This window comes from Pimephales promelas, chromosome 18, assembly GCF_988280905.1.
Source record: "Pimephales promelas chromosome 18, fPimPro1.hap1.1, whole genome shotgun sequence".
In the NCBI taxonomy this organism is placed as follows: domain Eukaryota; kingdom Metazoa; phylum Chordata; class Actinopteri; order Cypriniformes; family Leuciscidae; genus Pimephales; species Pimephales promelas.
In genome coordinates this window covers 29634627-29649692 of record NC_142786.1, presented here as the reverse complement: position 1 = coordinate 29649692, position 15066 = coordinate 29634627, and the positions used below count along the sequence as shown (strand labels likewise).

Sequence of the window (15066 nt, the reverse complement as noted above, 5' to 3'; positions counted from 1 at the left end):
TCCAGATGAGAACGGTTCTGCTGCTCGAAATGAATTCAGACTAGCATCATTCACTTTAAGAAGTGCCTTTGAAATGTAGTTGTGTTTCAACTATAGAAAAACAGTGGGAAAAGCCTAGTAGTTTATCAAGAAAATGCTTCAGGTGGGTAAATCACATTATTTAGACTTTCTCAGATACACACAGCCCATAGTGTGCGTGTGTGTGTGTGTGTGTGTGTGTGTGTGTGTGTGTGTGGCTAATTAAAGAGCAGTTAGCTTTGTGGAGCAGGTTCCTGGAGAGGCACTCGTTACCCTGTCCATGTGTTTCTGACCCCCATCGTCACGTCAGTGTCCTTTCCTACAACACACACACACTAATGAGCCATGAGGGGATTGAGTGAGTAGAGCAGAATAAATACACTCACCGACCATCATATCAACACACACTCGGTGAGCGGGAATGGAATGATGTCATCTCAAGCGTTTGACTGTCTAGACAGATTGTGTGAATATATTGAGGTACTGTGTTAAGAGAGATGTGTTTGTAGGGTAGTGATCTGCCAGTGAAGAGACAACTGGGGAAAAGGAGACAAATCAAAGTGTACAGTGAGAAGAAGAAATTGTTTTTAAAACAAACAATGCCACCTGTGTGTGTGTGTGTGTGTGTGTGTGTGTGCCTACTTAACTATATTTTAGGGCCAAATTTTACCCAGAAGTGACCAAAATCTGACAAAATCTAAAAAACAACACCTCCCTTTAGATACATCCTCATTTGTAAATCTGTTATAAAAATAAATTATATATATATATATATATATATATATATATATGTATGTATGTATGTATCTATAAATGCAGAAAGTTTTATGTGGTTAGGGGTAAGTTTAGTGTGAGGGGGATAAAATATAAAGTTTGTACAGTATAAAAGCCATTACCTGTCTATGGAATGTCCCGTCTGTGTGTGTGTGTGTGTGTGTGTGTGTGTGTGTGTGTGTGTGTGTGTGTGTGTGCTCAGCACTAGCAGCCCATATCTGAATAACTCCTTTAATTCTTGCTCTAATCTTTCCGTTTGGGCCTCTATTATTATTATTTTACAGATTTTTTTTAGGATGTAAAAAGATTAATTTCATTTACATGTCAATTTTATTTGAAAATTAAAGGATGACAAACCAAAAAGCTAAAATTTGCATCTATATGAATTAATAGGCTTGAGGTCAAAGGTCATTTTGTGGTGGTTTTCCTATTGACCACCTTATTTTAAGAGGGTCCAGTTAAATTGCATTGATACTCATTAATTGGTTTAGTTGCTCGATCAATTTGTTTCATTTTTGTGAAAACAATCCTGGTTCACAATGCATAGTGAACATCACTGATTGCTAGATAAATATCACCTTCACTAGAAAATTAAAAATCCTTCCATTTTTTAATGGCATTAAGATCAGATAACTACAACTAAACTAAATTGTGTTTCTCCTGTGTGGTGTGTAAGTATCATTCTGCTCCATGACATTCAGGAAAACTGTGCAAAAAAAATCCTCTTATTTTAACATTAAAATATTCATAAGATGGGAAAATAAAGAATAGAGATGAGATGAGAATCTGGTTTATCCCAGTGACCACTGTCCCTGCGTGTATAAATATTTTATTTTGTCTATAATATTATTCTCTTTTTATTTGTATATCTTGCTAGTACATTTATTCAGTTTTATTTGTTGTTTTTGTTAATGTCTTTTAGTGCAAGCCTAGTTTTTGGTCTAAATTAGCAGCAAACGCAGAGCATTTTATGATTATTTAGTGTGGATTATTATGTTTTAAGCATGTATTTATAGCATAACGTGCACAAACAACTCATTAAGCCGAAATCCATTGGGAAACAATTATGAAGTAAACACAAAGAGTGCGGTAAATGAAGCCTCATTTAGAATAAAGTCGTATTTATGATTCTTTGATAACTTTTTAAAGTTCTTATACTTTTTAGCTAATGAGTGCAGAGCGTCTCGGCCGGTTGCATTGTGAAGGACAAGTAGAAATTGCACTTGCATGACGCTGATCATCTGCTTTGAGGCACGGATTTCATTAGGCTCCATATAGCATACAACAAGCAAAGCTAATGTAGAAAAGCTGCAACTTTTTGGGGGCCATTTTGTCTTTTTGACAGCACATATCCCTGGTAATCTTAGCTGCTCCGAATATCAAATGGGAGCATTTTTAACCTCGTATTTCCAATCATCCACTGCGCATTCAAACAGGGCGGTGTGTTCCTATCTAAACACTCTGCATTCATAGCACGATGACAGGGTGTGTTTCAAAGCACTCTCTCTCTGCATTCTTCATATGTCTCCTTAAAGACACAGCTACTGTACTGTGGGTGCCTGCCAGTCTGCTAACCTCTACCCAAGACAATGTCTTAGGCTCCTCGAAATCCCTACTATTAGATAAAAGAAAGAAAAGAGGTGATCCCTTAATACGACTGAATGGCACGTCTCGGCCTCAGTGGCTGGCTTGTTCTTTTTTGTTTGCGTTTGACACAGAACGATCGCCTAGTTTGGCATTTCCCTAGTCTTTGTCTGAGATGAACCTCTGCGAAATTACTGTTTGATGTACTTACAATATTTTGGCTGTCTGCAAAGTTTTAGTCATTATTATCCACCGGCTTTGAGGTCATACATCACGGACGGCTTCTTCCCCCCTCGCAAACTTATGATCAAAATGTTCTCGGTTAATTCTATGTTTTCCGTAGATTAGAAGGAGAATGTTTCGCCTTTAATTTTGAGAATTGTAACTAGCGTCCTTTACTCCACCCCGTTCACAATGGATGGGATGTAGAATCACAGAAGTAATGATTACACGGCTATAAGCAAACGTTTCAGCCGTTTAGTCTATGCTTGACTCATAGGTTTGCTGAATCAGGGTGGTTATTATAAAGGAAGCCATGGTAATCTGCACACATTCAGTTTGGGGTCTCGGTTTAAGAAACACACAACCTGTGGGGTTCCGCATCAGTATATGACAGAATATTTTTTTTGTTTGTGGTCATTATGCGAGATGGTTGTGGTGCAGTCCATGATGCAGACAAAAACAATTTAGTTTAAAACATGTGCTGTTTTTTTTTTTTTTAATGCCGCACTCTTTCACTAAACTTATTTTCCTTACACTTTGAATACATTGTACACATCTAAATCATTATTTTCAAAGGTTTATAAACTTCATCAAATATAATGACTCATTATCATACTCTTCATTACATTTTGATGATATTTTACGGCCTGAACTAACATCACCTTGTCAAAAAGTTACATTTTGTACAATATAATTACTGTTTCTGCATTGTTGGATGCACCAGGTTTTCAAAAATAATAGGGATAGTTCACTTTGAAATAAATATTTATGTTTTAGCTTACCTCAAGGGCATCCAAGATGTAGGTGTCTTTGTTTCTACAGTATTTTCAAGTTTGGTATTTTTAGGTCAAACCGTTTATGTCTGTCAGTCATATAATGGAGGTATATGGGGTCCACCTCAAAGAGCATGCACAGAGAAGTCCAAATTAAACATGATTGAATGACTCATAAATGTAAGTACACATTGATGGCCTTAGACACAAAACGAGCGGTTTGTGTGAGAAAACGAACAGTATTTATTTCGTTTTACCTTTTGGACTTCTCTGTGCATGCTCTTTGAGGTGAACCGAGGGTGGACCCCATAAACCTCCATTATATGACTAAAAGACAACAACGGTTTGACCGAAAAATATCAAAATTGAAAATACTGTGGAAACAAACACTGGGATGCCCTTGAGGTAAGCTAAAACATATCAAAAATAAATATCAAAGTGAACTATCCCTTTAATAAGTATTTTTTTCGTCTAAAAATAATCAAAATTTCTATTGATTTTTTTTTTTTTTTTTTTTACAAAATATTTTCCTCATTTTTAATATCAGGGCAGTTGTATCAACCGAGCATATTTTACTTAATATATAAGTAATCACAAAAGGTATTTTAAATGTACAGTATGAATGAATTGCGTGTTTAAAATATTTTGAACAAATCAATACAGGACAAAATAAGCTCTTGTAAAATATTTCTGTGCTCCTGAATATTTTCTGTATTTTGGAATCACTGCATGTCCTCTGTTTCTTGCACACACATAAAATATGATTCATAGTTCATGGTATAAGGTTTCTTATTTGATTTTACTTGAGTATCTTGTTCAGAGCCCCAAGGCTACCTCTGCTCCTAATAGTAAATTGGCTCGGCAGAGAGCAAGTAATAATGATCACACAGCTGAAAACAATTGTATTGTTTAACTGGTGGGCATTACTCATTCTGGGCATATCTGTTCATTTATTTTAAAGCTACTTTACTTCTACTTTTATTTGTTTTTATTTTTTTGCATGCTACACACTGCCAGCATGCTTGCAGCATTTCCTGTTTCTTAAAGCTCTTTTTAATATCTTTTTCCTCTGCGAGCAAAATAAACACGTCCACTAACAAAAAAGTGCTATATTTTTATAGACCGTGCATACACGTGCGTAGGCATGCATTAAAAATAAGTGTTACTGCACATCACAGTAGTCTAGATAAGCAGTCTTGGCACGGTCTGCGGCGTTACGCCTGAACAGAAAGGTAAACGGCTGTGCTATGCGGATAGTCTCCGAGGAAGAATTCCACCTGGAAACAAACAGGTTGCTCGTGGCTCGGATGAGGGGAATGTTTCCCCATCTGTGCCCAGTGGAAAACCGTGTGTGAGAGGAGCACTCGACGGGGCTTTCGGCTTTCTGCCCCGCCGCTAATGATGTGGAAACGCCTCCATCTCTGTCGGAACGAATGCTCTGAAGGATTTATACTGAGCCTGTGGCTTAGCGAGAGCCTGTAAGCTCGCTAAATTACTAATGTATCATTTGATGAATTGGCATTTCTGCCGTTCGCTTTAGGAATTGTGATTTCCTGTTTTATATTCCCCCTAGGAGTGCTGCACTTCAGTGGCAATCAGTTCACTAAAACATCCACCAGTCAAAGCTGTGCGCAAGCTTTTGTTTTTTGTGCTTTATACTGAAACTAAAAGGCCCCCTGTCAGCAGCAGCAGCTCCATTGCAAAGTAAGACCTTGACTGAGAGACCCATACAAGTTGCTTATACTGTTTATTTTTAAGGGAGGAAGGCAGCAGCATTTTTTTTGCCCTGCGGGTAGCAATGCATTCTGAGCTTGGGCTAAAGCTCTGAATGATGGTAAATCCATTCAGTGTGTGTTTGTTCTCCTCAAAGCAGCGCTTTATCAGATATTCCAGAGAACTCAATCTATTGCCTGCCCTTAGGTGATTTGTAATGGCTGATCATTGTCTATAATGCATAATACATTACTGCGGGTCCCCCGCTCCTATCAATTCAGCTCACTTCAAATGCCTCTGTCAGCCTATCTCACCCTTGAGCCAGTCCGGATGTATGAATAATGTGTTTAAAAAAATCAATTGAAGGGATTGGGTCTTCCCTGTAGCGTCTGTTTATCAACAGCGTCTTTAGAGGTACCAGATTCCCCCTGCCGTCCTGAGGGAAAAGTGTGTGAAATAAGTCGCGGGTAAACAAAATGCATACAATTTCCCTCGGTCGCTAAAAATTTTAGCAGGCTGATAATGGAGTGAGAAGATGTGATGCATGTGATTGAAGGATGAACTGAATGGGGAAAGAGAGAGAGAATGCTTCTCAGCCTTCAGAGTCGCTCCATCTGGCCCCTCCTCTCTCTCTGTGAGGGGATTTGAGTTTTATTTACATTTCACAGGGGCTATTATCCCCTCATTAGTGTAGCTCTAGAGGGGTCTGAATTACCCCAAGAGCCGGTTAAGAGCTCAGCGCATTTAGCAGCTGGACTAAAACAACCCAATCTTTTTTAATAAAGATAACGTAGCATGCTGAAGGTACGGTTAAATTAGTGAGGTTTCTGCGATGTGTGAGTGTTTTTAAAACAATCAGCTTTCTGGTGGGGATCACGCGCAGGATTCCTATTTAAACGAATGGCGTTTGCCTCGGAAAATTTGCTCATCAATGGTATATAGAGCATCTTAAAGTCAAAATTGACAATTTATTATTTTTTTCATGGAATATTGCAGTAATGATTTATCGGTGCACGGGTGCACGTCATTATTTAAAAAAAAAAAATCATGTGCCCTCATAATCTTTAATCAAAATAACCTCCCCTCTATCTTGCTATGATATTTCTTCTCTTGGGTGGACCCTGTGACTCACATGACATAACAGCAATAGCAAACCACAAAGCCTCCAATCACCAATGGACAAAATCAAGCCCCGCCTTAAATTTAGCCATTTCACTCGTCACATTAGGGGGAAAAAAAAAAGACTACTGAAGTGCCGTTTCATGTTGACTTTAACACCCTTAAAAGCGCACGTCATGCAGACTCTATGCTAATCCCGCTGACAAGATTCCAGGTTCACCTGAATTTGCCATTTCGGAAATATGTACCTCCTGTAATTAGTCCAAATAAAAAAAGTGGTTGAAGATACACCATCTGAGTCTATTTGAACGCTTCTGTGTTATTGTTAAATGTGCGACTTCAAAAAATCACATCCAGACGACACAGGCAAAGCTAACAGCGAGTTATTCGGTGGCATTCGATTCATTTCCCCACTCCTAACTCTCTCCCGCTCAGACACAGGGCCCCTTATAAACGCACAGGCGCCTTTGTTCTTCCTTTGAAAAAAAATACAAATGTGGCGAGAAAAAGGGGAAATATTTATAAAGCCCGGAACGATTGTGTGTGTGTACCACCGCTCGTCCCTGAAGATCGCCACGGAGATGAGGGTGATTATAGGAAATAAAAACAGCGACGGCAGGCTCATTAGCATAATGATTTCCCCTCGCGCTCCAGCGCGCCAGAGAGGGGAGGGGGAGGGGTGGGTTTGGGGGTGCGCGAGAGTATGAGAGATACTCCCAGCGCTACTTAAGCATTTGAAGCATGCTAATAATCATTAAGTGTTTTGAGTAGAGGAGGGGGAAGAGAAATCTGCGAGGGTTGACTGGTTGGTTCACCTGGGCAGGACCAAATTAACCTCTCGCCTCCTTTTCCGCCTTGTTGCCGTCCCGCTGCCGTAAGGGACCTATTAGCGCGGTCTTTTAGCCGGGAGAGTGCTCGCGCTACCCTGCTATTGGCTGTGGCCATCAATAGCGCGCTATTGCGTTTTATATAGCTAGAGTTGTCTCTCTCTCTCTCTCTCTCTCTTTAGAGATGCTAATGGCCTATCCTGGGAGATTAGATAAAACAGTACAGAAATCAGCTCATTAGCGGACACAGATGCTAAAGAGTGTGGTGTGGCATATCAACACTGTGCCTGATGCCTATATGTCCCGTTACTAGTTCTGCCAACCTTGCATTCGCCTATAACTGTCTTTGTCAGCTTTCAGAATGTGACACCCAGACGTTGCACTCAAGATTTATTATCAGGTAAATTGATTTTTTATGTAATAGCATTTAACAGTGTTGGGTTTAATTTTGTGTCTGACCCTTTTATCAAGTTGTTGACTGATATAAGGTGTGTAACATCCAGTTGTGTCAGGCTCAAATCAATTTGACTTTGATAATCGGATAAGATTTTCCATCCCCAGCAATTACGTCGGGTTTCATTTTGCATTATGGAAGAGCAGCTGTTCATAATTTCCATGGCAACGACCCTGCTGGTTACCATTTGACCTTCATGTCTCTGGGCCAATTTTAATTGGCTCTTGTATCAAATTAAAAGGCTGTGACAAACTAACCATGGCCAGACGAATCAACACATGAAATGTTCGTGTATACTATTAACCAGGAGCTCAAACCATTCGGTAGAGCAATTTTTATCTATCCAGGGTAATGTATGTATGTATTTGCCTTTTGAAGTGTTAAAACACAGGAAGGAAATAGCTTGACTTAAAATAGGTATTTGCAAATGTTGTATTTAGAGTAAGGACTGACTTCACAGACACAACATTGCCACATGTGATTATTTTTATATGTGCATGTGTGTATTAGCTTCCCTCTTTGTCAAAAACTCAAGGTTCAGGCCTCAGGAGTTAAAAAAGAAATAAAAATAAGAGAAAAGCCCCATACCTAATGTGCTTTTTCCCCTCAGTGCATAACCAATCACATTCAAATGATGGAGTCGGACCCACATGAGGTTCTCTGTGACGGTAATGAAAAATCTCACTCTCATTTCCAAGTCAAACTCCTTTCAATCTGTCTACCCTGATATTCATTTCCATATCTGTATAGTAAATATGGATGCAGATATGAACTCCATTTTGCGGTATTTGTCTGCGGAAAGGCAATGATCAGTCTTATTCATCCTAGCAGGCAGGGAAAGACTCCGTTTCAGTGCAAATTCCCATAGCGACAGTTTTAATTTAGTTTAAATCTAGGGTATAAAGCACAGACCATAGCTAATGCGTTAATTTCATAAAAATATGACCATCATTTTATAGAGTATTATATATTATTATATATTTTTTAAGCAATTTATTTTATTTGTATTATTTTTTGATTTCATGCATTATAGTGAAGAGGGTGGGGGTGCTTAATCTATAATAGAAAAAGTAAGATGCAGCAAACAGTCTTAATGGTTCAAAATATGGGTTAAAATAGGCTTAATTTTCTTAAAGGAACATGTATTTCCTTCAGTAACACTTTACAATAAGGGTTCAGTTAACATTAGTTTTTAACAATGAAAAAAACTTCTACCGCATTCATTAATCTTAGTTAATGTTATTCTTAAAAGGTACTTGTATTGGGATTTAATATAATACATTAAGGAAATTGTATCTTTTAACTTTAGGTAATGCAGTGTGAACCTACATGAACATTTTATTAACAAGCATTAATAAATGCTGTATTGCTCATTGTGATAGTGTTAGTTTAAGGGTCATATAATGCGTTTCCACTTTTTCAACTTTTTAGTTAGTGTGTAATGTTGCTGTTTGAGCATATAAAAATCTGCAACGTTCCAAAAGCCCAAAGTCCACTCCAAAGGGAGATATTTTATTTAACATAATTCCCTTTCCCAAAAACTACAAAAACAGCTTGTTTGGACTACAAGATGATTTTTTCAGGGCTTTATGAAGTCATAATATTCCTCATCTAAATAATCTCCACCCACGGAATAGGCAGAAAAAGGGACAAGGCCTTGATCTGCAGTAGAGAAGACAGTGTTGTCGCTATGCCAATGAGACTTATTTCCAAAAATTATTTGACCTTCCAAAATTCGACAATCTTAGAGTGGTTAAAATGTATTTTCCCGAGTGTTCCAGAACATTATGTTCGAGAGTATGGGGTCTCTGTCGAACAAAAGTGGGCGTTTCTATGTTTGTGGGTGTTTTCAAACTGGTGGGTTTGTAATCATTCAATGAAAATGATGCCCGTCACCCGACCCGACCCAACCCCTAAACCCTACCATTACTGTGACTCGGGCAAATCAGGTAACGCTGTCAAAAACACCCCCTCTGTTTATGGCCTCACCCCTTGATCTTGTAACTCCTGATCTTGAGACCTAGACTTGATGTTTGAGCCAGACTGTGGAGAGATAATGAAAAATAGGTGAAAAATAGTGTTTTTTTTTAACATTCAAGCTTGAAAACATATTCTAGTAAACCCCTAAAACAAAATCAAGACTTAAAGGTCATCCTTTTATGCTTGTGTACAAATAAGACCTTTTGAGACCTTCCTCTTTCAACTTTACAATTTTATACTGTTGTCACTCAATAGTTCCAAAATGAACAATGTTCAGTCAGTATAGGAGACGTTCACTTCATAAGTCTTTCAGTTTCGTTGTTCTTTTATTCAGCCGTAAACACACAGTCTCACACATTTACAGTCAGTCCTTAAGAACGGATCATCCGCGCCGTTGGTTCAGATTCATATTCAACCTGCGGTTCTCAATCTGACATTCCCTTTCCTGAGCGCTCCTAAGCATCTCCCCCAGCATTCCCCTTTCTCTCTCTCTCTCTCTCTTTCTCTCTCAGAGCTCAGCAGTGGGGACTGAGATTAGCCTAACCAGATTAGAGTGCTCTAATGCATTATTCCTCAACCCATCCCTCCACTGCAAATCCACTCATGTGAAAATAATACACATCCCTGTGTCAATCACTCTGGCCTGACCCCACTGGGACCAAAGCAGCCTCAGCACCACTCTACAGTGATTACCAACTATAACAAACCTGACCTCTGAAAACCACCACTGTAAACGGTGAATCGGGAAAAGATGACTCGAGGAATGCTGGTGTGTTGTGTACAGTCAGTTGGCGTACATTAATAAAATCTATAGATGAAACTTAAAAGATAGTTCACCCCAAATTTTGTCATCATTTACTTACCCCCCCCCCCCCCCAGCAAACACTTCCAGTTATGTTTTTGGGAACCAAACAAGAACGTTATAGGAACGTTCCATGTAGGTTATTGTTAGGTTCCATTTTTATAACGTAAGGAGAATGTTCCGGGAACGTTCCCTTAACCTTAAGGGAAAGTTCTAGGAACGTTATGGGAACCAAAAACTAACGTTCCCAGAACCTAAATTTGTTTCCTGAGCCTCAAATTGTTCCAAACATATATGAATTTCTTTCTTTTTTTTTTCTGCTGAACACAAAAGACGATATTTTGGAGAATGTTGGTAACAGAGCAGTTGACAAAGTGATTTCCACCAAGTTAATGGGGTGTATAACTGTTCGGTTACCTATGTTCTTCAAAATATCTTCTTTTGTGTTCAGCAGAAGAAAGAAACTCATACAGGTTTGGAATAACTTGAGGGTGAGTGAATGATCAATGACTTTTGGGTGAACTATTCCTGGTTGTCTGAGTTGTACGTCCCAAATTATAAATGCCTTGAAAACTTGTTGGGTCTACTTAATTTTATTTGTTATGGTACCAAATTTGGTGTTTTACTTACATCAATTCCTAACATATATTTCATTCATTTCACAGCTTTAAAATGTTTTCAATAATGTGTAATGAAATTGGCTCAATGTTTAATGCCAAAAGGATGTTGAAATTCTGCCATGCAGCTCAGAGATCTACTGACATGAGGTTGCCATGGAAATTAAGTGATGCCATATTTTGACATGATAATGTCCTGCACTGTCTGTCTGACTTGGTGGGGTTCAGCGAGGGGGATAATCTATTCCTTCCCTTTGAGATTCTGGCCTGGGGGGTGGGGGAGAGGAGCGCCAGGAGAGCTCTTCTGTCTTCAATCATATCAGAGGAAAGCTCCTCCATTAGAGGCACAAAGACATCTGAAGTCCGAGAGAGAGCAGAGGTCTCCTCTTATTTCCTGTGTAATGTATTCTGGGAAATTGTCTGGATTTATTCCTCCTGCAGAAGTCAGGAACGTGTGGGGGTCTGCTGGAGTCACTCTGTGAACATCGATATTGACACATTTGGCCACATAACCTGGTTGTTTGTTATACTTCAGCACACACACACACCTGTATGGACCCCACAACCGACCGCTGTGTAAAGGCATTAATTATAGATAAGAGGCCGATGAAAGATTGATGACTGGTTGATAAAGTGTGTGCCGATCCCGTCGGCTCTGTAAAGACATCAGGAAGGAGTCTTGACTGCTTGACAAGGTGGTCCAGAGGGAGCAACAGCCATAGGTGATGACATTTAGCACACATCTTCTGCTCTCCTGTCCACAGGAATCAACTTAAATGATGAATATAATAGCTAATACAATATAAAGCATTTTTCAATAGATTCAATTGTTTCATTAAAAGTCAATGTGAAATCAAAATTGGCTCTATGCAAAACAAATTAGGACTACAAATACTATCTTCAAAGGCATAGTTTACATTTACTTCTTCTCATGTTGTTCCAAACCTGCATGACTTAATTTCTTCTTGTTGTTTTTCATATGGAAGTCAATGGTAACCAAAACTGTCTCCATAAACCTTGATTTATCTTCAGAAAGTTAAATGTTTGACTAAACACATAAGACAGATGGTCTAATCACATTTTCTAGTTTAATATCCAACTCATCTCATGTTGACTTTAAATTCTGTGCTTTTGATATGACACTTTAGAACAAGAAATGTAATTAACTGAATGAAAAATAATTAAATACCTTTTTTTGTAGCACAATTAAACCCCTTGACAGTTCTCACAGATGGGAGACACTGTCACCTGTTCACAAAATGAGCTTTTGTTTTAAAGAGACAATCACTAAACTTTACCAGTGTTTTACTCATCCAAAATTTTGTCTCACTCGAGAGATCCTCACTCCTCCCAGCATGACACAAGGGAATCATCTAAACTAACTGTGTGTGTGTGTGTGTGTGTGTGTGTGTGGCCCCCCAAAACTCTATTAAAGGGACAAAATGTCCTTGTAGGGACTTTTTTTTTGTCACTAAGAGGAAAACAGCTTATTTATATATATATATATATATATATATATATATATATATATATATATATATATATTATTGGCTTTCACACAAACTAAAATAAGCTTTCGCTCTTCTCTGTCACCATATTACAGGCGGGGAAAAGCTCTGTGAAGTTTTCACGCATATTCAATTCCAAAACCAGTTTACTCTGAGCCTCCCAAAGACCCACACCTCTGACGTACCTATTCACTCAATTGTTTCCTTTTCATAAGGGGCAGACTTGTCAGGAAAATGCCTTAACATATTGATTTACAACAAATGTATTTATTTATTTATTGTGTATTGTGACTATCAGCAATTTGTTGTGGTAAGAGTACAGGATTGAGATTCGACAAAGAGGATCATGGGAAGGGAAGTTATTTCACGCAGGCAGGTGAGGAGCTTTCCTGGACAAACATCTGTACAAGGCTCGTTTGTTCGTGACAAAATCAGAAAATTCAGAGCTTTATTGCAAACCTGATTAAATGAAAACAGGCCCTAATCCGGCGGCGTCTGCTGTATCGGTTTGCCCACACGTCTCTGTTAGACATATGTAACCTAATTCTGTTTTGTTTCAACTGCTAGCTTAGCTGCAGGGTGTCTTGGAAAGGTTAAGCTAACATGACGTATTGCCAGGAAAAGCTGCAAGGTGTGATATGTTGAAATGGACTCGACTGACATGAAGTTTTAATTAACTCGCGGCGAAAACAAGTCGGGGAGTTTTAACTCTTTTCAAGCTGTTTATTTAACTTTTTACATCTTAAACTCAAAAAAAGATTTCAAGAAACGATTAATAAACTTTTAAATGACGCGTTTTATTTTTTAAATAACATTTCATTGGCTACATCTATTCTATTATCTAAATAGCTAATAACTAATCTGTCAATAATTTAATAATGTCATTCGCAGTTTTTCATGGTACTGCATACTCATTTTACACTCAGGATGTAAGCTATTTAAAAGGAGTCCATATTGTAAACAGCTTGAAAAGGTGCAGTCATTGACTTCTCCATCGATTAGCTAGTGAGGAGAGCTCAGTGTGTTACGACATCAGACTCCTCCTCTCAAAGGAAAGATCTGATGCTCTTTTATAGACACATCTCATGTGGGGGATGATGGCAAATGCTATTCCTCAATTATTTACACCGCTTAAATGGCAGCCACTGCATGGTGTCCATCACATGTGTGTGTGTTTGAATTAGATATATATATATATTTTTATATTTGAGATTTTTATTTTTCACGTTGCTGAAATTTTACGCGCTACAGAGATAAGTAAAGATACATTAGTCACCAATGTTTCAAAAATAAATAGGCTACAGAAGCTATCTGATATCATGCTTTGCTGTGGTTAATTGTTCTAAGACAGTGATTGCTAATCTACAGATATGCATTTATAAATTGTTTATTGGCATACATTTTATTTAATCACAGGCTAGTTTGCATATTTTATGTTTGTCGATACTAGGCAGTTTGATAGATTGCTTACTACCTGACTGTTCTTGTCACAAGGCTGCCCTCTATCTTTCAACTGAGGGAATGCATAGTGTTTAACTAAATGTGGCTTAGAGAATTTTACCCATATAATTAAAAACGCGAACTTTCACTCAGTTTAGCTATATTTTGAATGTTAGAAAAAGTGTGGTGAATTAAATGAAACCATATTTACTATAAAAAGTTGGAAACATGCCATTGTTACCTTAAAGAGTGATTTATACCACCTGATTCATTCCAATTAAATGAGTTTTGTTGGTATAACTTAATGTATTTTGCTTGATTCAGCGATATTACATTTTTTACCTGGATAAAACCAGTTACATTAGATGTTTTGTTTTTTTCACTGTGGAACGAACTGATTTGACAGTTATTTAAAAGACTTGGACTGTGCTGTTTAAGGCGTGGGTTTTCTAAGCGTGTATTTACATACATTGTCATTATGGATATGGACCGAAATTCCAAAGCTAATGTAATTTAAGGTTTTAGAAATTGTTATGAGTGTAGAGGGTGTGATCTGAGTGAGATGTCAACAGAAAAGCTTTCAGACTGTAACCACACGGTGGAGGTCTGGTGCTTAATTATTGTAATGAAGACAGAATTTAGAAATGAAGTGTAGCTGAAAATGATTGGATTCATTGAAACCCAATGAAAGATGTCCATAGTGTATTAATCTAATCTAAAACAAGAATCAATAATGAAGTATATCGAACATAAAACACAGAGTGTTCTTTATATCTTCATGGTTGGCTAAATAGAATGTAATTAGTTCAAATATGCAGTACATTATATTGTACATTAATAATAACAATTTAATGCCTGAATTGTGTTTTACATGTAAAGCTGCCAGTGCCACTGATTGATTACTCCACAACCAATTTCTCTTGCTGGGAGCCACTACATCTGGAGCTGAGTGCACACACTTCGGAGGCCGTCACCTGTCAATCATTCCTATAATTGATGATTCGGCCAATCTTGTGTCTGCTCAACCCCCTGCAAAGGAAACTTGTACTGTATCCACTCAGAACAGCCAGCTGCCAGTCAAAGCTACTGTGACACACACTCTTTTCCCATGCTAGGACAAAATCAGTCAATCCTCGTCTCAAAGTGCGTCCATATGGAATCAACCCAGCTGTCAATCAGACCGCAGGTCAGTACAGCCCAAAGATCTAAGCAGATGGAACCAGCCAATCCCTGTT

At 38.2% G+C, this 15066-nt stretch overlaps 1 protein-coding gene across 2 annotated transcripts in view; it reads left to right on the top strand.

Annotated features, from left to right (window-relative positions):
- The window catches only part of irx4b (iroquois homeobox 4b), an 81165-nt gene that overhangs the window by 40447 nt on the left and 25652 nt on the right, over positions 1 to 15066 (top strand). Inside the window, exon 4 of one of the 2 annotated variants that reach the window (XM_089123363.1) lies at positions 14711 to 15017. The exons of the other annotated variant lie outside the window; for it this stretch is intronic. The gene's annotated coding sequence lies outside the window, so the exon portion shown is untranslated. The remainder of the gene's footprint in view (positions 1 to 14710; positions 15018 to 15066) is intronic. 2 annotated transcript variants of the gene reach the window in all.